Consider the following 23,420-nt stretch of genomic DNA (forward strand, 5'->3'; position numbering starts at 1 on the left):
GCTTTGCATGGATATCGTACATCTGTCCGCACTTCAATAGGGGCAACCCCTTTCTCTCTTGTTTATGGCATGGAGGCCGTTCTCCTAGTAGAGGTGGAGATCCCATCAATAAGAGTCTTGATGGAGGCCAAGTTGACTGATGTTGAATGGATTCAGAGTCGTTATGACCAGTTAAATTTGATTGAAGAGAAGCGATTGACTGCCATGTGCCATGGTCAGTTGTATCAGCAAAGGATGAAGAAAGCATTCGATAAGAAGGTCAAGCCTCGTGTGTTCCGAGAAGGTGACCTTGTGCTCAAGAAAGTCTTGTCTTTCGCGCCCGATTCCAGGGGCAAGTGGACTCCAAACTACGAAGGTCCATATGTTGTCAAGAGAGCCTTTTCAGGCGGAGCTTTGATGCTCACAACTATGGATGGGGAGGATTTCACTCGTCCTGTGAATTCAGATGCAGTCAAGAAATACTTTGCCTAAAAATAAAAACAGAATGACTCGCTAAGTTGAAAACCCGAAAGGGCGGCTTAGGCAAAAATGAGCGTCTCGGTGGAAAACCTGAAAGGGCGATCCAGGCAAAAGTTAGAGACATGAAAAAATGAATATTTGCTTCCTGCTAGATTGAGTATCTCATCATGGGGCAATCTAGGCAAAAATTAGAGATTTGGCAAGTAACTGCATCCTGACAAGACTGTGTTCTACATCTGTCATTCGTCAAAGATTCTTGTTCATTCGTCGTCAACTAAAGCTTCGAATACATCGAATCCCGAAGTGGTGGAGAAATGGTCATTATGTTCAATGTAGCCCTTTTCCAATATATATCACCAATTTCAAACTTGTACAAATCTATAGAGTCTTGCCATTTGCAGGCTACCATTCCATCAAATAAATTTGAGCCTTTTATCCAATTATTTGCACTCTTATTTGTTCCTATTCAACAAATGTTTTGCATGTTTTAATTGATAAAATATCATTGTTTTAAATAAATGAATTTTTTCACAAATTGTTTTAAACAAAGTGAACATTCACAATGATTAAAGGATACTCAGGAGATCCTCAGTGCTCTTCCAAGGGTAGTATGATTTCCAACAGGGTAAGACATTCGTTCATATTCCTGGCATATACTGTATCCTCTTCTCCTAGACTTTTGTTGGGATTTTCTCCTCACTGGAGTGTGTTGTGATTAATATTCCCCTTCTAGAGTGCTTGTTGAGATTATTCATCTCCTGACCTCCAATAGAGCAGCAGTCTTTCCTGTTCGGCAGTTGTGTCCTCTCTGGAAGATTCGTTTTGAAGGGTTGGTCCCCATAATTCCTCTATCCATCAGACAAACTCTCCAGCAGGTTGTTGATGGCGATGAACTTTATCTATATGATTCATCCATGAATGGTGTGCTTGTTGGGATGTCCACCACTTCTCCCCTAGTAGAAGAGCAGTGATTTTCACTCCTTAGTGGAAGTGTTTTCTTTGGAAGGTTCTGTATGTGGTGGTTGATCCCCAATATTCCTTCTCTTCCTCAGATAGTTCATCCCTAGTAGAGTTGATGGTGATGGATGTATTTGTGAGGATAGATCCCCAGCTGAGTTGTTGGTGTGTTGGATCTTATCTTTGATGATGCTATCTCCTGCATGAGATATTGTTGTTTCCTCAGACAGATCCCCATCAGAGTTGTTGGTATGGCGGTCTTTATCTGAGATGATTCCCCTTGCTGAGATACTGTTTTCTGGTATCTGGGTTTTCCCAGCATGGGTCGCTTTTGTGGTAGTTTCTACCTACACAAAGAACCCGTTTCTCCGGCTGTGACTGATGTTTCCTCCGGATCCTTTGGGGTTTATTTCCCCACGCAGAGTGTATGGTGAAGGTATTTTGTTGCCTCCTTCCTCCTCAGCAGGTGAGAGCTCTTGGTGTTTGGCCTTTTGAGAGTTCCTTTTGTGATATTTTCTCTGGCAGAGTGTTTCCTCCAGCAGAATTTATTTGCGCCGTGATCCGGTTCGCAGTTGGAATGGTTGATGTTCATTCCCCAACAGAGGATTGGTAATTTTTTTTGATATCTCTAATTCGCCAGAAGATTGGTGGCATGGTGGATTGTATCTGTGTTGATTTATCCCCTGCAGAGATTTGGTGATTTCCTAATAATCTCTGATTCCCCAGTAGAGTTGCTTGTGTGGCAGGATCTACTTGTGCGATCTTTTCTCCATCAGATGGGTTCCCCCAGTGGAGTGGCTTGGAGTCGCTTTTGTAGCAGTTTCTGCCTTGGAGTTTGCCTTTTTGGTTTGATCCTAAATTGGCCTTTTGTGTCTGTCTCTTGTGCTTCCCTGTGGTATAAATGAATAGTTGCTCAGTAACCGGCAATCATTCACCTTATCCTCAGCGGAATTTGTGGCCTTCTACCCGGTAGCCGGTAGTTATAAGTCCTATTCTGTGTGGTTTTCTACCCAGTAACCGGTAGTTGTAAATCCTGTTTTCTTTCTCTCCAGCAGAGTTTGTGGTTTTCTACCCAGTAACTAGTAGTTATAAACCCTAATTGTTTTTCCCCGTGCGGAGTAGTGATCCTTTCGCTCCCCACATAGAGGCTTTGGTCTTCTACCCAGTATTCGGTAGTTGTAAACCCTATTTTTATCCTCATCAGAGTCGATGGTTTCTACCCAGTATTCGGTAGTTGTAAATCCTACTCTCTCCCCTTTGCAGAGTTAACCTTTGTGGTTCATCCTAGTTGATGACTGTTACTCTTGGTGGTTATCATTATCCAGTATTCGATATTGATATTCCTTGCCCTCTTCTGGATAATTGCTTTGATTAAGCAATTTTATCCCCAGCGGGTCTTTTCCCCTTTTTGTGGATAATTGCTCTGAGTAAGTAATTTTATCCCCAGCGGGTTCTTCCCCTTCTTTTGGATAATTGCTTTGTTAAGCAATTCATCCCCAGTGAGTTATCTTTTGTCTACCCTGTTGTTGTTGGTAACGATTGGTTCTCCTTGATTGGTCATCTTTATATCCCTAGTTTTGGTATCCCGATGCCTTTCTCCTTCGGTTGATTTATCCTTTTTTAACCCAGTAACCGGTTGTGGATAATCTTCCATGCGAGTATATTATCTATGTTCTGACGGTAATAGATAATATATCTCATGCACTCTTCTGTCGAAGCCTTTTGGTCTTTCCCCAGTTGAGTAAGATTCGTATTTCCTGTTTTGGAATCAAATATCCTTTTCCGTGGTTTTCTACCCAGTATTCGGTAGATGTAATCTCCTCTTTGCGGTTATCTTCATCCAGTATTCGGTGTTGATATTCCCCCCTTTTTGTTTGGATAATTGTTGTTTACACAATTTATCCCCGGTGAGTCAGCTCTCATTTATCCTTTGTTGATAATGATTGTTTCTCCCTTTGGTCGGTCACCTATTATATACCCAGTAACCGGTATCCCTGGTGTTCCTTCCTTTCGAGTATATTATCTACGTTCTGACGGTAATAGATAATATATCTCATGCACTCTTTGGTCGAAGTCTTTTGTTGTTCTTCCCCAATCGAGTAAGATTCGTATTCCTGTTTCGGAATCGAATGTCCATCCTTTAACAAGTTTGCGTTTCAGCTCTCTTCAGGATGATGAGTTTTTTGGCATATACACCAATTCACGTTTCGGTTGATTTATCCTTTATTAACCCAGTAACCGGTTGTGGATAATCTTCCATGCGAGTATACTATCCACGTTCTGACGGTAATGGATAATATATCTCATGCACTCTTTGGTTGAAGCCTTCTGTCCTTCCCCAATCGAGTAAGATTCGTTTTCCCTTTGCGGAATCGAATGTCCATCCTATAAGTTGATTTGCTTTTTCAAGCCCTCCTTTTGGATGATGAGTGTTTTGGAAGTAAACCCCAATTCACGCTTGGGTTGGTCACCTATTATATACCCAGTAACCGGTATCCCTGGTGTTCCTTCCTTTCTTCTCCCTATTATGACCTTGGTCCCCTGTGGAGTCAGATTTTTCCTGAGTTGACGTACCTTTTTCAGGTCTTCCTCAGATGATTTGGTTGATTGATATCTCTCACCCTTATACCGGTCTTAGATATTCATTCTTCCCGAGTGTGTTGTTCTTTCACCCAGTAACCGGTGTTCAGATCACATGTCTCTTTGAGCTTGTTACCCAGTAACCGGTCACACCTCGCCCTTTTGCTTCCCCTGGAGAGTCTTTGTGAGACTTCCCCATCGGAGTATTCTGTTGTGATTTTCACCCTTTTGCTGTGTTGGCATTTTTCCCAATACATGCATTTTTCCCTGGCAGGGAGGTTCTGTGTGAATCTTTCCTCAGCCTGAGTCCGGATTTTTATCCGAAGTATCCTTTATGGATAATTTTGCTGTATTGGCGTTTTCCCCAATACACGCATCTTTGAGTCAGCTTGAGTCTTTCCAATGGATTTGTTCCCTTTGGAGACTTTTTCCCCAGTTTTGAGTCGTGACCTGCTCATGCAGTCTCAGTCTTTTATTCCCTAGTATAGTCTCCAGCTTCAAGTCGTGACCTGCTCACGCATATTTATCTCTTTTTTCTATCCCCATGAGAGTCCCTGTTAGAGTCTGTGTGTTCCATCAAGCGAAGGTTCGAACACAGGTCTAGTCGGTTCAAGGCGCATCAAGCCAAAACGCAGTGTTTTGGTCCTTAAACCCTAACTGCACGCAGACGGTGGCGGACGGTAGTTTCCACCGTCTTCTCCGGCCGTGTACACGGCGGAGCCACAAGAAAATTTTCCAGAATTTTATGATATATACATGGTTAGAACCGCCTTGCAACGAGGATCACGAATATGCTATCAAAATCATCAAAATCATCCTATATTTCCTGGATCGAAGCAAAACACATTGAACATCCAAACTTTAATTCACTCATACATGTTCATTTCTTCACCATTTCAAGATCTAATTACATCAGAATCATCAGCAGTGCAAGATCTATCTAATCATGTACATGAAACATCAAAAGGTGAGGACGAAAATTTCACTTACTTGGAATGGCAGTGCTTCAAATTCACGTGTTCAAGCCTCCAAATGATCCAGATCTTCTCCCTTGCACCTCTAATGAAGCTTTGAATGAGAAGCAACACTTGAATCCTCCTAGATCTTGCTCAATTTGAAGTTTCCATGGACATGTTCATGCATTCAATCCTCTTGAAAACCAGCTCAATTGCCACGAATAATGGATGAACCTTGCTTAAAATTCCATGAGGATCAAGAATCTCAGAAAATATTAGGTGTTTGTGTGAAGAAAAATGAAAATCCAAGTGAGAGAAAAATGGAGGGAAAGATGAATTTGAGATCTAGAATTGTTGTTATGGCAAATTCTGTTAGGATTAGGCTTATATATGGTATGCTAATGACAATGCTAATCCAAATTAGGCTTGGTTAATTAAAATTAAGGAGATGTGAAGCAAAGTGCAAAAAATGAAAAGTGAGCTTATGCATGGACATGTGCACGTGAACAGTGCCATGTTATGCTTCAAGTTCACTTAAAACCATCTAATAGACACAATGGAATGATCAAATGGCTTGCATGATCAACCAAATTCAAATTATGGATTTTCCCTCCAAAAAGCACATGAATGAACAAGTTATCACATGAGCATTTTCCATGCAAGGCAATGGTTGATTTGGAAAGTATTGGTCAAAACAAGCATTTTGCAAAAAGAGTGGACCAATTTGGAGTTTTGAATCAAAAGTTATGCCATGTTGAACTTCCATGTACACTTTGTGATCATTTTGCCATAACTTCTCAACCATTCATCAGAGGGACATGATATAGGACTTTTTGGAAAGGGGAACGAAAGATCTCCAACTTTCATGTTCACCAAAAATCCATTTGAAGCTTCTTTGATGTTGAAAAGTCAAGTTGAATGTAGACCAAAAACTTGCCATTTTTGGAAACTTTCAATTACAGGTCACTTTCCATTTTGGGAAACTTTTGCCCTGACTTCAAAATCTTCAAGATAGATGTTTGAAATGACAACTGGACCTCTTTTGAACATGATTGAAGTGTTGAAACTCATTTCCCCACCTCATAGCCCTCAATTGACTGCACAGTTGACTTCTTGGTCCTCAGATGACCTTGCAATGCCCTGATCAGCTTGAACCTCCACCACTTGGGAAAATTGCTCAAAAGTGAAACCTTAGCTCATATAAGCTCCTCAACATAACCATGTGATCCTCATCTCAATAGAATACCTCATCTCCTTGAGAAACCCTGGTTGATGATAGAACCATGATGATGATAATATATCCTTGCAAACAAGATAATGCTCAAGACCTTTTGAAGGTCAGGAAACCCTAATTAAAGTGCAAACCCTTAGATGGTTGATCATCAATTCATAGAGACCCTCAGGCTTGAACCATGTAACTTCTCCATCTTTTGAAAAAGACTTTGGAGGATGATCTTTTTTATTTCCATATGAGATGCAAAAATGCAATGCCTAATGTCCTAAAATATGAAATGCAATGTGTCAAACTAGTCCCAAGAAGAGGAGGGCAAATTTTGAGGTGTTACACATATTGCCTTGCCAATCAAGCATCATTTCAACTTCCTTACAGTTGAAATTGGATCAAAATGGATTACTTCATGGGCCTGTACACGCCCATGCAAGATTGTGCATCACATTGCCAAATTTAGCAAATTTTCAAGTGTGCAATTATCAATCCCAAATGCTATAAATACATGGCCTCTGAGCTCATTTCAAACACACCTTGCGCGCAAACTTTGCCCCCCAATTGAAACCCTCTCATTCTAAAGGAAAACCTGATAATTTTCAATTCGAAAATTGAGTTTGAATCTCAACTGTTTGGAGATTCAAGAACTCTAGGATCCAAAGCCTTGCACCATTGCTAACCACTCCCTACAAGCTTCTCAAGTGTGATCAGATCATGTTTGAAGCAAGCAACCTCAAGTTCTACACAACATTGAAGGTAATTTTCAGAAAACTTCATCTCTTGGGTTCTCACTCAATTCTCATCAATTCTCTTGGATCTTTGGTTGTCTGAAGTCCTACCAATGTAGGCGAGAAGATTGAGTTGCTTAGAGGTCAAATCGAAGCAACTCAATTGACACACCTCAAAATTCAACTCCTCATATCTTCCTATATATGTGGAGTTAGTTAAAATTGAGGTCAGATTCGTGCTCTACGCCATTTTTCTTTAAGATCATGTCCTCCTTTTTTATTTTGGTGATGATTAAGAGTGGACCAGTCTGATGAGGTCCACCGGAGAAGAAGACCGGAGCTCTGGCTCCGGCGGTGCGTTGGCACGTCTCCTAGCCACAGGATCCTTTCAAAATGTTTTAATCCTGAGCGCCCATTGTGATTACCCTTGGTACAGCGCGCTGACTCATGTGTTTGGTGGAACGTGTGTTTCAGACCACTTGATTTGCCACCTCAATTAATGAGGGAGATCAAGTGGTCCACGTTTTTTTTGATTTTTTGATTTTAATTTTTATTCCTTTGATTTTCATTAATTCATATTAATTTTAATATTGATTCAAAAAATATGAGAGTTTCACCAAAAAATTTCAAATAATTTCCTCTTTCGTATTTTAAATTAAAATTATTTTTTTGGATCATTATAATATTTTTCATGATTTAATTGATTTTGTAAATTTTTTTAATTGTTTAAAAATACTTTTAAGTCTTTAAAAATTCTGAAATTTTTTCTCCAAGGTCCTTTGACCTTGTTTGACCTATGATAAATCTCATGGCCATTTCTTTGGTGTTTTGATGAGGTTTTAGGAATTTGACAAACCATATTTAATTTAAATGCCTTATTTTGGTATTTTTAATTTGAATAAATGCCAAATAATTGTGTTGACCTATTGTGACGATTTGTGTAAGTTTGACTCATGTTGTTGGGCCTTGGTCAAGGTTGATTTGACTTTGTTAAGTTAATATCATTGGATTTAGGGGATTGATGGAATGTACATTCCATCTCCCAAAATGAATGAATGATATATATCAAACTGTTATTTCAGAGGTGGCTACCTTTACAATGCATGCTGCTACCGCTCATTTCGCGCCTACCATGCCTGCCGGATTCTTTTGGGGAATGTCGTCCAACTTTATGCCTAAAGGCTTCGCGCCTACCTTTGCTTCCAAGCCGGCATCTAGCCCGATCATGTCTATACCACCTCCCATTGTGCACACCTTACCTCGTGTAGAGGACACCATTTATCACTCTGAGCCGTATGAGGGTCCGGATGTTTACGAAAAAATTGATGAAATGAAGGATCAGTTTCTTGAGCTGGGCAAGGAATTGAAGACATTAAGAGGTAAGGATTTGTTTGGGAAAAGTGTTGTTGAGTTATGTTTAGTGCCAAATGTGAAGATCCAGGTGAAGTTCAAAGTGACTGACTTTGAAAAGTATAAAGGGAACACATGTCCACTCAATCATCTAGTGATGTATGCCCGCAAGATGTCTACCCAAACTGACAACGATCAACTGTTAATTCACTACTTCCAAGACATTTTGACCGGTGCTGCGCTCCGTTGGTATATGGGGTTGGACAGTGCACACATTCGCACTTTCAACGACTTGGGGGAGGCTTTTATCAAGCAATATAAGTACAATATGGATATGGCGCCTGATAGAGACCAACTGAGGTCTATGTCTCAGAAGGATAAAGAGACATTCAAAGAGTATGCGCAAAGATGGAGGGAATTGGCTGCTCAGATCACTCCTCCTTTGGAGGAAAAAGAGATGACAAAGATCTTTCTAAAAACCCTGATTTCATTTTATTATGAACGTATGTTTGCTAGTGCCCCCAGTGACTTTACCGAAATGGTAAACATGGGTATGAGGCTTGAGGAAGGTGTCCGAGATGGAAGTTTATCAAAAGATGAGGCATCGTCAAGTAAGAGGTACGACAATAGCTTTGGGAAGAAGAAAGACAGCGAAGCTAACACAATAATTAGTGGGAGGCAGAGGAGGCCTCAGATCAGGAAGAGTCAACCACCCTGTCAAAATCATCAACAAGTATCTTTAGTTATCCCTGTATTCTCTAATAATCAATCAGTTCCAATTCAACAACAACAACGTCAACAACAACAACCGCAACAACGAGCAAACACCTATAACAACAACAATACCAACAACCATCATCAACCAAACTTAGAGAGGAAGAAGGTCTCTTTTGACCCAATTCCTATGTCGTACGCAGAACTCTATCCATCTTTGGTTCTCAAGAACCTAATCCAACCAAGAAACCCGCCGCAAATTCCAGAACCATTTTCGTGGTGGTATAAACCTGAACTCCGTTGTGCTTTTCATCAAGGGGCACCCAGACATGATATTGAAAATTGCTATCCACTCAAGTATGAGGTTCAGAAGCTGATGAATAGTGGAATGGTGTCCTTTGAGGACCGTACACTGAACGTGAAAGAAAATCCATTACCCGCCCATGGAAATTCTTCTGTTAATATGGTGGATGGTTGTCTTGGCGAGTTTAAGGTTTTTGATGTTCGTTTTATCCGGAGGTCCTTAGTGCAGATGCATAAGGGCATTTGCTTGGTGAGTGATTGTGAGCATGACCACGAGGGTTGTGTTGTTTGTAGTGTTAATTCAAGGGGTTGTGAGTTGTGAAAAGGGACATCCAACGAATGATGGATGAAGGCATGATTCAGATTATTCAATCTCGTCATGTAGATGATGATGTAAATTTCATGGTGCCCATTTTCAAGCACCCAGAGAGATTGGTAATTCAATATGACAGCAGCAACAGTAACAATGTCAGTAATAGATTAGTATCGTCGTTGGTTATACGTTTAGCGGGTCCAGTCCCGTATTCATCTGATAAAGTTATTCCGTATTAGTATAATGCTAAGATGATGAAGGATGGCCAAGAGGTTCCGTTTCCTACAACCAGTTCTGTGGTGAGCATTGCTGATGTTACCAAGGTGACCCGAAGTGGTCGTGTGTTTGGGACGGTGTTCCCAAAGGATAAAGAAGAATCAATTGTTAGTAAGAAGGTAGAAGTGCTTGCTATAGATCCGATTAGTGCTTCAAAGGGTAAGTATGGTGAATTCAGTGATTTGAAGGCTAATGATGATTATGAGGTACTTCGATTGATCAAGAGAAGTGAGTTTAATATGGTGGAGCAGCTGCTCCAAACCCCCTCAAAGATCTCAATGTTGTGTCTGCTCATGAACTCAGAAGCGCACAGAGAAGCACTGCAAAAAGCTCTCGAGCAAGCTTTTGTAGAACATGATGTTACAGTGGATCTGTTTGATCATATTGTGGCTAACATAACTTCCTGCAACAATCTCAGCTTTTGTGATAAAGAACTCCCTGAGGAGGGCAGAAATCATAACTTGGCTTTGCATATCTCTATGAACTACAAAGATGATGCTTTGTCAAATTTGCTTCTTGACACCGAGTCTTCGTTGAACGTACTGCCGAAGTCAACATTGTCAAAGATATCATATCAAGGAGCGCCTATGAGGTATAGCAGTGTAATCGTCAAAGCTTTTGTCGGTTCCCGCAAAACAGTGATAGGTGAAGTGGACCTTCTAGTTAAGATAGGTCCGAGTGACTTCCAGATTACTTTTCAAGTAATGGATATCCACCCGGCCTACAGTTGCTTGTTGGGAAGGCCATGGATCCATGAGGCGAGAGCTGTTACCTCCATATTGCATCAGAAGCTCAAATTTGTGAAAAATGGAAAGCTTGTAATCGTTGGCAAGGAGAAGACGCTGATGGTTAGCCACCTGTCTTCTTTCTCCTATGTTGAAGCTGAGGTTGAGATTGGAACTCCATTCCAAGCCTTATCTATTGCTACTGAAAAGGCTTGCAACAATTGGATTGTTGTTGATGTTCCTATTATTTTGCATCGATCTAAGTAATTGCATTTATATATTTTCAAAATCCTTCTCCTATGCCTAAGGGAGAAGCAAACATTGTTTGGGAATTTTCAAATTGATCATTAATAAAATTAATTCTATTTATCCACATCTATGATGTTTGTTTTTACTTTTTGCTTTATTCTTAAAATGGTAATCACAAAAGACATAAATAACAATATAATTGTCCATCTGCATAATCTTTGGTCACAAATTCACTTCTCTAAAATCAAAATATCAAATCATTATGCAGGTTGGTTCCTAACCCCATTGAATACAATGATCCTTCTCCTTCTCCAAATTTTGAATTCCCTGTGTTTAAGGCCGAGGAGGAAAAAGATAAAGAAGTAAGTGATGAATTATCTCGTCTTCTTGAGCATGATGAAAAAGCCATTCAGCTGTTCGAAGAGCAGATTGAGCTAGTCAACTTGGGTTTTGAGGATGATGTGAAGGAAGTCAAGATTGGGTCTCGACTGTGTCCAGATGCGAAGAAGGGGTTGATTGATCTTCTTCGAGAGTATTCATATGTGTTTGCTTGGTCCTATCAAGACATGCCTGGGTTGGATTCTGAGATTGTGGAGCATAGATTACCGTAGAAGCCAGAATGCCCGCCAGTCAAGCAGAAATTGAGAAGAGCGCATCCTGATATGGCAGTGAAGATCAATTAAGAAATGCAAAAGCATATTGAAGAAGAAAGATGGAAAGGTTCGCATGTGTGTTGACTATAGAGATTTGAATAAAGCCAGTCCGAAAGATGATTTCCCTTTGCCACACATTGATATGTTGGTAGACAATACTGCTAAATTCTAAGTCTTTTCGTTTATGGATGGATTTTATGGATATAATCAGATCAAGATGGCACCCGAAGATATGGAGAAGACCACATTCATTACACCTTGGGGAACATTCTGTTATAGAGTGATGCCTTTCGGTTTAAAGAATGCTGGTGCAAAACTTACCAAAGAACAATGACTACTCTTTTTCATGATATGATGCATATAGAGATTGAATTTTATGTCGATGACATGATTTCTAAATCAATTGATGAAGAGGAACATGTTGAGCATTTGTTGAAGCTATTCTAGCGTTTGAGGAAGTACAAACTCCGCTTGAATCCCAATAAGTGTACTTTTGGTGTCCGTTCTGGTAAGTTGTTGGGCTTTATTGTCAGCAAGAAGGGTATTGAGGTTGATCCTTCCAAGGTCAAAGCAATACAAGAGATGCCTGCGCCCAAAACTGAGAAGTAAGTCAGAGGGTTTCTCGGCCGCTTGAATTATATCTCAAGATTCATTTCACACATGATTACCACATGTGCGCCTACATTCAAGCTTCTTCAGAAAGACCAGTCTTGTGATTGGACTGAAGATTGCCAGAAAGCCTTTGATAGTATCAAGGAATATTTGCTTGAACCTCCGATTTTGTCTCCACCTGTTGAAGGAAGATCATTGATCATGTATTTGACTATGCTTTAAGATAATATGGGTTGTGTTCTAGGCCAGCAAGATGAGACTGGAAAGAAAGAATTTGCAATTTACTACCTCAGTATGAAGTTCACCGACTGTGAGACTCGGTATTCTATGCTTGAGAAGACTTATTGTGCATTGGCTTGGGCTGCTAAGCATCTGCGTCAATATATGTTAAATCATACCACTTGGTTGATATCCAAAATGGATCCAATCAAATATATATTTGAGAAGCCTGCCTTAACCGGGAGAATTACTCGTTGGCAGATGTTGTTATCAGAGTATGATATTGAATACCGATATCAGAAAGCGATCAAAGGTAGTATCCTGGTTGACCATTTGGCTCACCAACCAATTGAAGATTACCAGTCAGTACAATATGATTTTCCTGATGAAGAGATCTTGTACTTGAAAATTAAAGATTGTGATGAACCATTGCTTGAAGAAGGGCCAGAACCTGGTTCTCGTTGGGGCATGGTATTTGATGGAGCTGTTAATCAATATGGAAATGGCATTGGGGCGGTGATTATTACTCCTCAAGTCACGCATTTTACCTTTACATCTAGATTGATTTCCAAGTGTACAAACAATATCGCAGAGTAGGAAGCTTGCATTATGGGGCTCGAAGAGGCCATTGATCTCAGAATCAAGTATTTGGACGTCTATGGAGACTCAGCTTTGGTTGTAAATCAAATCAAAGGTGAATGGGAGACGAATCAACCCGGTTTAATACCATATAGAGATTATGCGAGGAGGATTTCAACTTTCTTTACAAAAGTTGAGTTTCATCATATCCCTCGAGATGAAAACCGGATGGCTGATGCTCTTGCAACATTGGCGTCTATGATCGTAGTGAAGTATTGGAATGAAGTTCCCAACTTGTCTGTGATGCGTCTTAATAGGCCAGCTCATGTGTTTGCTGTTGAAGAAATCAAAGACGAGAAGTCGTGGTATTACGACATCAAATGTTTCCTCCAAAGTCAAATTTACCCGTCTGGGGCATCTTTGAAAGATAAAAATACTTTGAGAAGATTAGCCGGCAATTTCTACTTGAATGGTGATATACTATATAAGAGAAACTTCGACATGGTTATGCTCAGATGCGTGGATAGACACGAAGCAGACTTGTTGATGACTGAAGTGCATGAAGGTTCCTTTGGTACTTATTGTAAGACCCCAATTTTCACCCTAAGATCCCTCATGCAATTTCATCATAAGTATTGGCATTGAGATCATATCTTGGCATCCTCCTTACCCATTTCTTCATTGGGTTTGTTTTGGGAGAGATCACTAAGCACTTTGTGATTATATCATACTTGTATTTTATCATTTCACTAACCAAAATACCAAATATATTTCTTTGCGTTTGTCTAACTCTTTTGTAGGAAGGGCATGATCTCATTAATTCATCAAGTTCACATCTAGGGTTTGAGACCCCCATGAACAAAGAGCACAACCAAGAATTGATTCAAGAATGGTTATGAACATCATATATGAGGCCCAATGATATCTACATGATATATTGATCAAGTTTGCTTTAAGAGTTTGAGGGTGATTTGCCTTGGAAACCCTAGTTTGACTGGGTATCTTGAGTAACTTCTCCAACAAGCTATCTCACCAATTGATCAAATTTCTCAAGGGGCACTTCAAATTTAATCATCTTATTCTTATATGATCTACCATGAGCTAGGAAAGTCAAGAGAATTGGAATTTATCAAGTTGGTTGATGGTGGTTGGCCAGATGAATTCATCTGATCAAAACTGGGTCTCCCTAGACCCTATCTCCTACAATTTTCACCATACCAAAATGATTCCAAGAGAAAACTTACTCTAAATGACATTACAAACAACTTTCATGTTGAGACCTAGAGCTAGTTTTGCTTGGAAAATCATTTTCTATGTTGAAACATTATAGGTCATTTTGTCTAAACCCTAATTTGAAAGTCAACTTCCCAAGCCCATAACATGCTCAATTTTTTTGAGATGTAGGATTTCCAAGTTGCACAATAACATTCAATGTGTCTACTTCAACGTTGATGTTTGGAGTGGGAGCTAATTCAACTTGTTTGAACATGTGATATGAGGCTACATTATAGGTCACTTTTGACATATACCATTGATCAAGTGATTTTTCCAAACTTTAAAAATGCATAACTCTATCATTTCAAATTCAAATGACATGAAATTGGTGAGCATTTTGAAGGTCTTTGAGAGAGCTACAACTTTGATGAAGACATATGGCTTGATACTTAGAAAATTTTTGATATGTCAAATTTTTCCAAACTTCCACCTCAAATTTCTCCAAGTTCCAAGCTCCAATTGAAAAAGTGTTCAACATCAAACTTGTTCCTCTTGATCTCACCTTTACAAAGAGCTCAAATTCATTAATTTTAGACTTGAAATGCATAGACTGCGCATGGCTTAAACAGGCTGATATCATTTGTCATGGATCCATCTTCAAGCAACAATGTTCAATAGCCTTGCATTCTAAGTTAGCTCCAACACATATGATCATTCATTTTGGACTTCAAGCCATCATTTCATGGGCTTATGTGCAGCATTGCACCATGCTATCATCATTTGCCAAATTTAGAAGGTTGAAAAGAGTGTGCAAATATCACATGGATTTGGCTATAAATACAGCTGCATTTGGTCAAAAATAACACACACATTGCGCCAACTTTGAATCTCTATTGAAAACCCTTCACTCTCATAGGATAACCCTGATAAATTCATTTGAATTTGAGCTTGAATCTCCACTGTTTTGGAATTCAATTCTCCAGGAGTCCATTGCTTCTAAACCTTTCCATTCCCTTCCTGCAAGCAATTGAAGTGAAGCCAATCACAATTCAGATCAAGATCCATCGTGTTCAGACCTCCATTGAAGGTAATTTGCAGAAATTTTAAACTCTTTGATTCTCTTAAATTGTTGCTCAATTCCATTGATTCTTTGGTTGTCTGAAGTCTTACCAATATAGGCAAGAAGATTAAGTTGCTTTGAGGCCAAATCGCAGCAACTCAGATCATGTACCTCATTTTTCAATTCCACATATCTCTTAATATATTTGGAATTGGAGGAATTGGAGGTCAGATTCGAGCTCAATGCTATTTTTTCTTCAAGATCATGTCCCTGTTTTTCATTTTGGTGATGGTTCATCTTGACCAGTCCGGTGAAGCTCATCGGGGAAGATGACCGGAGCTCTGGCTCCGGCGATGATGTGTCTTGCATCTAGACCATAGGATCCTCATTCCACGTTCTAATCTGGAGCGTTTGTTTTAAATACGATTTATGTCACGTGGTTGACTCGGACACATGTGGAACGCGCGTTTTGGATCATCAGATCTGCCACCTCAATTAATGAGAGAGATCTCATGGTCTACGTAATTTAGCATTTTCTGATTTTTATTTTTATTTCATTTTTTTAATAATTCATATTAAATTCAATATTGATCCAAAAAATATGGGACTTTCACCAAAAAATTTCAAATATTTTTCTCTTTCATATTCTGAATTAAAATTATTTTTTGGATCATTATTAATATTTTTCATGAATTAATTGATTTTGCATTTGTTTTTAATTGTTTAAAAATATTTTAAATGTCCAAAAATTATGAAATTTTTTCTCCAAGGTTCTTTGACCTTGTTTGACCTATGATAAATCTCATGGCTATTTCTTTGGTGTTTTGATGAGATTTTAGGAATTGGACAAAACATATTTGAATTTAATACATTATTTTATTATTTTTAATTGAATAAATGCCATTTAAATTGTGTTGATCATTTGTATTGACTTGTTTGAGTTTGATTATTTGTTGTTGGGCCTTGGTAAAGGTTGATTTGACTTTTTTAAGTTAATATCATTGGCTTTAGGGGATTGATGGAATGTACATTCCATCTCCCAAAATGAATGAATGATATTAATTTGGTAAAAGTCCTTCTTTGACCAATTTGTGATCTCATTCATCCCTTTCCCTCTTCATCTAATTCCCCTTCTTCATCCATTCATTTTTATTTAGCCAATGACATCTCAAAGTTCTAATGCTAGTTGATTGAAAGATTAACATGAGTATGGATGAGATTAAGTCACACCTTTTGCATATTTTTTGTGTGTGGTATGTTTAATAAGCATAATCCATAATACTATGTCTCCAACATGCATTAACACCAAAAGTCTATTGCCCGACCTCAAATAGTTGTGACTTCTACATAAGTCCAATTACGATTGCTTAACATAGCGCTAAATTTGTGACATTAAAGGCATAAGCATTCTAGTTAGTGAGATTGTAAGTCTCCCCTCTTCCATGGTATTGTGTGGAAACTTGGCCTTCTTTCCTTACTTTGGAAGATGTTTTGGTTCAAGGATCCATGCTTGTGGCAAATGGGTTGAGTGTCCTCCGAAGAATGTCTTGAAATCAAAAGAAAAACAAAACTAACTTCTAACTTACTAACTATTAACTTTTAATTTCAAGCTCTTGCTTTTAATGCAATTTACTTTTAGCACTCTAGTATCATTTTCCATTATACATATCATTCTAATTGTTTATGTTAATGTATTTTTCACTTTGTCCATTTGGACCATATTGTTTGATATATTTGTTTTGTGTTACTTTGCTTGTTTGTGTGGTCTTTTACCATTAATGTACTTAATAACAACAAAAACCCTAAAAAACTTTTGTGTGGACTGTTGGCTTGATCTATGGACCAATTGGACTTAGAACTTAGGCAACATTCCTTTGCTAATGGACTTGGACAATGCCAATTTGTTGAAGAACCAAGTGCTTGCAATTTCAAATTCATCTGATACATCATTCAAGATCTCTCCAGTTCATCTGCAACATTGATCATTGTTAAGTTGTTATGTTGAACCTGTGACTTGTGAAATTCATCTGCTACATGGGCTATTTTGAAGAAGATCATGAATTGGATAAGGTCGGATGAGGACATCTTTATTTGATGCCTTTGATATTCAAGATTGATATAATTATGCATTTATGTGTTGCTTGTTTCTAAAAAGTCCAAGGGAATTCTGGGTTTCTATTGACATACTTGTCTATTGGATTGCTACCCATTTGGTCAGATCTTTTCAACTCTAAACTTTTAAATTTTTGTGCATAGGATAGTCTCTCCATCTTCTCCCAATTTCTTTAATTTCAAAATCTCTCCCTCCATTTTAAAAATCTTCTTTGTGTGAACTACTTTTGTTCTGAACTTTGACCACTTTTGCAAAAGATAGAAACTTTGGCCTTATGCCATTGCATTTTCAAACTTATTTTCTTAAATCAAACTTGTAAATAAACTTAACTATACCTGACTTAAACTTTAAAAAAGCCAAAAAGAACTAACTCATTCAAACCATTTTCAAACTTATAATGGACTTGGACAATGCCAATTTTGTTAAACCCAACACACTCATTTTGAAATTTATAGCACGAACTACGAGGTTTTGATCCCTCATTTATATGTTGGTATGTAGGCCCAAGACCGAAGGTCTTGTCAAACACAAAAATATAATTAATGAATTCTTTTCTCATCCCCCCATTCTATTTGTTTGTAAACATCACTTTGTACAAAATACATATGCACACAAAAAGGGCTCCCTAGGAGTACCTAGGACACTTTGGGTGCTAACATCTTCCCTCTGTGTAACCAACCCCCTTACCTGTGATCTCTGACTTTTATTAGTTTTTATTTGAAAACTTCTTATTATTTGGGTTTTATTCGTACTTTTTCCCTTTTCCCTTGGAAATAATAAAAGCGCGGTGGCGACTCTTGTTAATTGATCTCTAGCTTGTCAATAGCTTGATGATCATGAATTTCCCGCTACACTCATTCCAATGGACATGCGATGGCGAAGAAGATGTTGCGAGCAAGTTACTATTGGCTAACAATGGAATCTGACTGTTGCAAGTTTGTGAAGAAATGCCACAAGTGTCAAATATATGCGGATAAGATTCATGTTCCTCTAACATTATTGAATGTTATCTCTTCCCCATGGCATTTCTCCATGTGGGGAATTGATATGATTGGCATGATTGAGCCTAAAGCTTCGAATGAAGCACGAGGCCTGCATATTGGGTCTAGAAGAAGCTATTGAGTTAAAGATTAAAAATATTGAAGTATTCAGAGATTACGCAATAGTGATACATCAAATCAGAGGTGATTGGGAAATGAGACATGCTAACCTAATTCCATACCGGGATTATGTGCTAAAGTTACTCCTAAAATTTGACAAGATCACTTTTTCTAATATTCATCGAGAAGAGAATCAGATGGCAGATGCTTTGGCAACCTTGGCCTCTATGTACAAATTAATATGGCCTAACCATTAGCCTAATATTGAAATCAGGCGCTTTAACGAACTTTCTCATTGTCTAACAACAATAGAAGAGTCAGATGACAAACTCTGGTTCTTCGATATCAAACATTATCTGGTGAAGTAAGAATACCCGACATAGACTTCCAGCCTTGATAAGAGGACTATACAGAGGTTGGCGTCAAAGTTCTTCTTGAATGGGGATGTGTTGTACAAGCGAAATTATGACATGGTCTTACTGAGATGTGTGGGCAAACATGAAGCTAATCAGCTTATGAAGGATATACACGAAGGATCTTTCGGCACACATGCAAATGGGCATGCAATGGCGAAGAAAATCCCGAGGGCCGGTTACTACTGGTTAACAATGGAAGCTAACTGTTATCATTGCACAAGAACATGTTACAAATGCCAAATTTACGTTGACAAAATGCATGTACCGCCTACCCCATTGATTGTTATAGCATCACCATGGCATTTCTCTATGTGGGGAATTGACATGATTGGGATGATAGAACGTAAAGCATCTAATGAGCATAGGTTTATTTTGGTGGCCATAGATTATTTCACCAAATGGGTCGAAGCAGCCTCCTATGCGAATGTCACAAAGCATATATTGGCTTGTTTTCTGAAGAATAATATCATATGTCGATATGGGGTTCCCAGCAAAATTATCAATGATAACAGGTCCAACCTCAACAACAAGACCATGGAGGAGTTATGTGCAACGTTCAAAATTGAACACCATAACTCATCACCATATCGGCCCAAGATGAATGGGGCCGTTGAAGCTGTGAACAAAAATATCAAGAAAATTATCCAGAAAATGGTAGTCACGTATAAGGATTGACATGAGATGCTACCTTCTGCGTTGCATGGTTATCGCACATTAGTATGTACTTTAACAGGGGAAACCCCTCTTTCCTTGGTATATGGCATGGAAGCAGTCCTCCCTATAGAAGTGGAGATCCCCTCGCTGAGAGTCTTGATGGAGGCTAAGTTAGACGAGGCGGAATGGGTTCAAGCAAGGTTCGATGAGCTCAACCTTATTGAAGAGAAGCGCCTAAAAGCATTATGTCACGGTCAACTCTATCAGAGGCATCTTAAGAAGGCATTCGACAAAAAAAGGTTGTCCTAGAGTATTCCAAGAAGGAGACTTGATGCTTAAGAAAATCCTTCCCATACACAAGGATTCAAGGGGAAAGTGGACACCAAATTATGACGCTCCATTTGTGGTGGTTAGAGCCTTCTCCGGAGGCGCTCTAATCCTAGCAACTATGGACGATGATGAATTGCCGCTTCCCACAAATGAGGATGCAGTTAAAAAGTACTTTGCCTAAAAAATGGAATAATAGAAGCCGCTAAATCGAAAACCTGGAAGGGAGATTTAGGCAAAAATGGCTATCCCGGTGGATCGAAAACCCGAAAGGGCGATCCAAGCAAAAATTAGGGATAAAATCCAAGGCAAAAATGGGTATCCTGGTGGATTGAAAACCTGAAAGGGCGTTCCAGGAAAAAAATTAGGGCTTAATTCCAAGGCAAAGAACCGCACCTTCAGGCATTTATCGTACCCCTAAAGACAAAGAATCAATCTACCTGACCTTTTCAAAGGCAAGGTACTCGGACCGTCAAAGACATGAGGATCATAGCAGTATGGAAACTCAATGGGAACTTAATTTTTATTTCCATTTCATATTTATACACAACAATGATCTCATTAAGGAATTGCATCCTTATGTACAATTACCCATTCAAGGGTCAAATCAATAAAAAGAGAAAGTTTCTCATCAAAGTTGTGCCCAAATTATTTTGCATTTTATATGTTTATTTGCAAAACACCTTTATTTTGTGATAAATGTAACACCCCTTTTTCTACCCCAAAATTATTTAGCATATAATTAGAGTAAATAAGCACGCATATAAAGAAAAGGGCGTCACATCGACGTTTTCGAAATTTAAAACTTTCAAAACCAACAATACACCTGGTCATTCAAAATAACACATCTCAATTATCATGAATATTCAAACATATGCGTTCGCAGCGGAAAATAAAGAATACTCATGTATTTCATAAAAATGATCCATGTCCCATACCATGATCATCTCTCAATAATCACTTCAAATTAAAATAAACAAGTAATGAAATAAAACATATCCAATTAAGACACGAGTGCAATACCACTAATCTACCCAGTGTTACATGACCAGAGCATTGACTCATTACCTAATTTCAAACTAAATACGGAGACTCTCCAGCTAATCTTGAGCGAGCTACCGTCCACCTACTCCAGCGATACTACTCTGTAGTATCTGCATGATACCCATGTAAAGGTAACATTCAAACAGAAAGGGTGAGAATTCAAATCATTATGAAATAGCCTAATAAGGCACAATGAATTAAAACAACAATTCAAGAATTCATCACACTTTGTATTATTATATCACTGATATTAACAAACAATCATCTCACATGCTTCAAACATGCATCACACCCACATCAATACATGCATTCAATGATCACATAACTATAAACGACTCGATGCAAGACAATGTGACTCCATGCATGCGGTACCTCAATGTGAACTCAAAGTTTCACCGCTTTCCGATTCAATATCTAGAATCCAAGCCACGCTTCCGATCCGGACAAGACCAAAGCCCTACGTCTGTTTCCAATGAAGGATCACCGCTTAATACTACGCCTAATCCCAATTAAGGATTAACGTCTGTTACGTTTGTTTCCAATGAAGGATCACCGCTTAATACTACGCCTGATTCCAATTAAGAATCAACGTCTGCTCATGTGAACCCACAGTTTCACCACTTCCACAATGAAGTCAACCATGCTATGAATGAATGCACACATACCAACACATATGCAATTAAGACCATCTATACCGTCTTAACATTCCACATATCACCATGACTCACAATTGGTAAATATACACATTTATCACAACACATCATCTACGATTACATATACACATCCATAACCATTCAATCATTCACAATTCAATAATGGTATACATACACATTCATACAATATATTATCCAACAATATAGGTCAATCATCAAATATGTACACATAGATTTCATTCCAGAACGCACACAACATTTAAATATCAATTTTTCACTTTTCAAACAGTGTTAACCGGTTAACGCATATGGTTAATCGGTTAACGTAAACCAGAATGCGCTTCTTGGCAATTTTTAAAAGTGTTAACCGGTTAACGCCCTGGGTTAACCGGTTAACGCAAGACAGAATGCAATTTTTCAATATCGTAACAGTGTTAACCGGTTAACACCCTGGGTTAACCGGTTAACGCAAGACAGAATGCTGTTCCTGCGCTAACAACGAACAGAATGCAGATTTCCCCGCATTTTTCACCGTTGGAGGACTTCCGGACCTCCGATTTCGATTCCGTAAAAAGCTACACGTTCAAAAAATTATGACTCATCCAAATATATATTCATTCACAGTTTTAGCATAATTTAATTATCACAATTCAAGAGTATTTATCAAGACCTAATAATCCCAAAACCATGCCAATTAAGGATTTCAACCTAAATCATGTTCCTACCCATTGGCCCAATCATACTAACCCATAATAATAAGGATTCCCCCCTTACCTTGTAAATCTGATGGAAACCCTGACTCCTCTTTACTTTTCCTCTCCTCTTTCTCTATTGCCTTCAGTGCTCAAGTGAATTCTAATTCTCACTCCCCTCACCTCTTACTATTTATAATAGTATTCTAGTTGGGCTTAAATCATCTAATTTAATCACTAGGCCCAATAATACCTAATATTTAAATACCTCTATTTAAATTTAAATAATTAACCACTCCCTATGCAACCAAGTTAATTAATCAATTCAATTATTTAATTATTTCTCATATCCATTAGATAAGGAATTAATACACCAATTAATTAATTAACACTCCACATAATTAAATTAAAATAATAATAATAATAGTATAATAATTCAATACTAAAAAAAATGGGTTGTTACAACTCTCCCCCACTTAAAAGATTTTCGTCCTCGAAAATTTACCTCAAACGAACAACTACGGATATGATTCCCTCATCTTATCCTCGAGTTCCCACGTAATATTTCCATTGGCGACTCCGCCCCATGTCACTTTTACCAAAGCAATCTCCTTACCACGAAGCTTCTTCACTTCTCGATCTTCAATCCGCATAGGTGATGTATCAACCGTCAAATTATCCCGTACTTGCACATCATCTACTTGAACAACATGTGATGGATCCGCAATGTACTTCCTCAGTTGAGACACATGGAATACATCATGAAGATTAGAAAGTGATGGTGGTAATGCAATCTGATATGCCACTTCACCTATCCTCTCGGAAATCTGATAAGGACCAATGAAACGCGGCGTCAACTTATGCGACTTTAAAGCTCTACCAACACCCGTTATTGGCGTAACTCGAAGAAACACAAGCTCGTCTTTCTCAAACTCAAGAGCTTTCCTCCTCTTATCATGATAACTCTTTTGACGACTCTGAGAAGCCTTCATCTTCCCTTGAATCATCTTAATCTTATTTGTAGTCTCTTGAATCAACTCGGGTCCAACCACAACACTCTCTCCCGATTCGTACCAACATAAAGGAGTTCTACACCTTCTGCCATAAAGAGCCTCAAAAGGTGCCATTCCAATACTTGAATGGAAACTGTTATTATATGTAAACTCGATTAAAGGCAAGAAACTATCCCAATTTTCCAAGACACAAGATCTCAAAAGATCTTCAAGTGACTGAATAGTCCTCTCCGTT

The sequence above is a fragment of the Lathyrus oleraceus genome, chromosome 3, assembly GCF_024323335.1.
Source record: "Lathyrus oleraceus cultivar Zhongwan6 chromosome 3, CAAS_Psat_ZW6_1.0, whole genome shotgun sequence".
Lineage (NCBI taxonomy): Eukaryota > Viridiplantae > Streptophyta > Magnoliopsida > Fabales > Fabaceae > Lathyrus > Lathyrus oleraceus.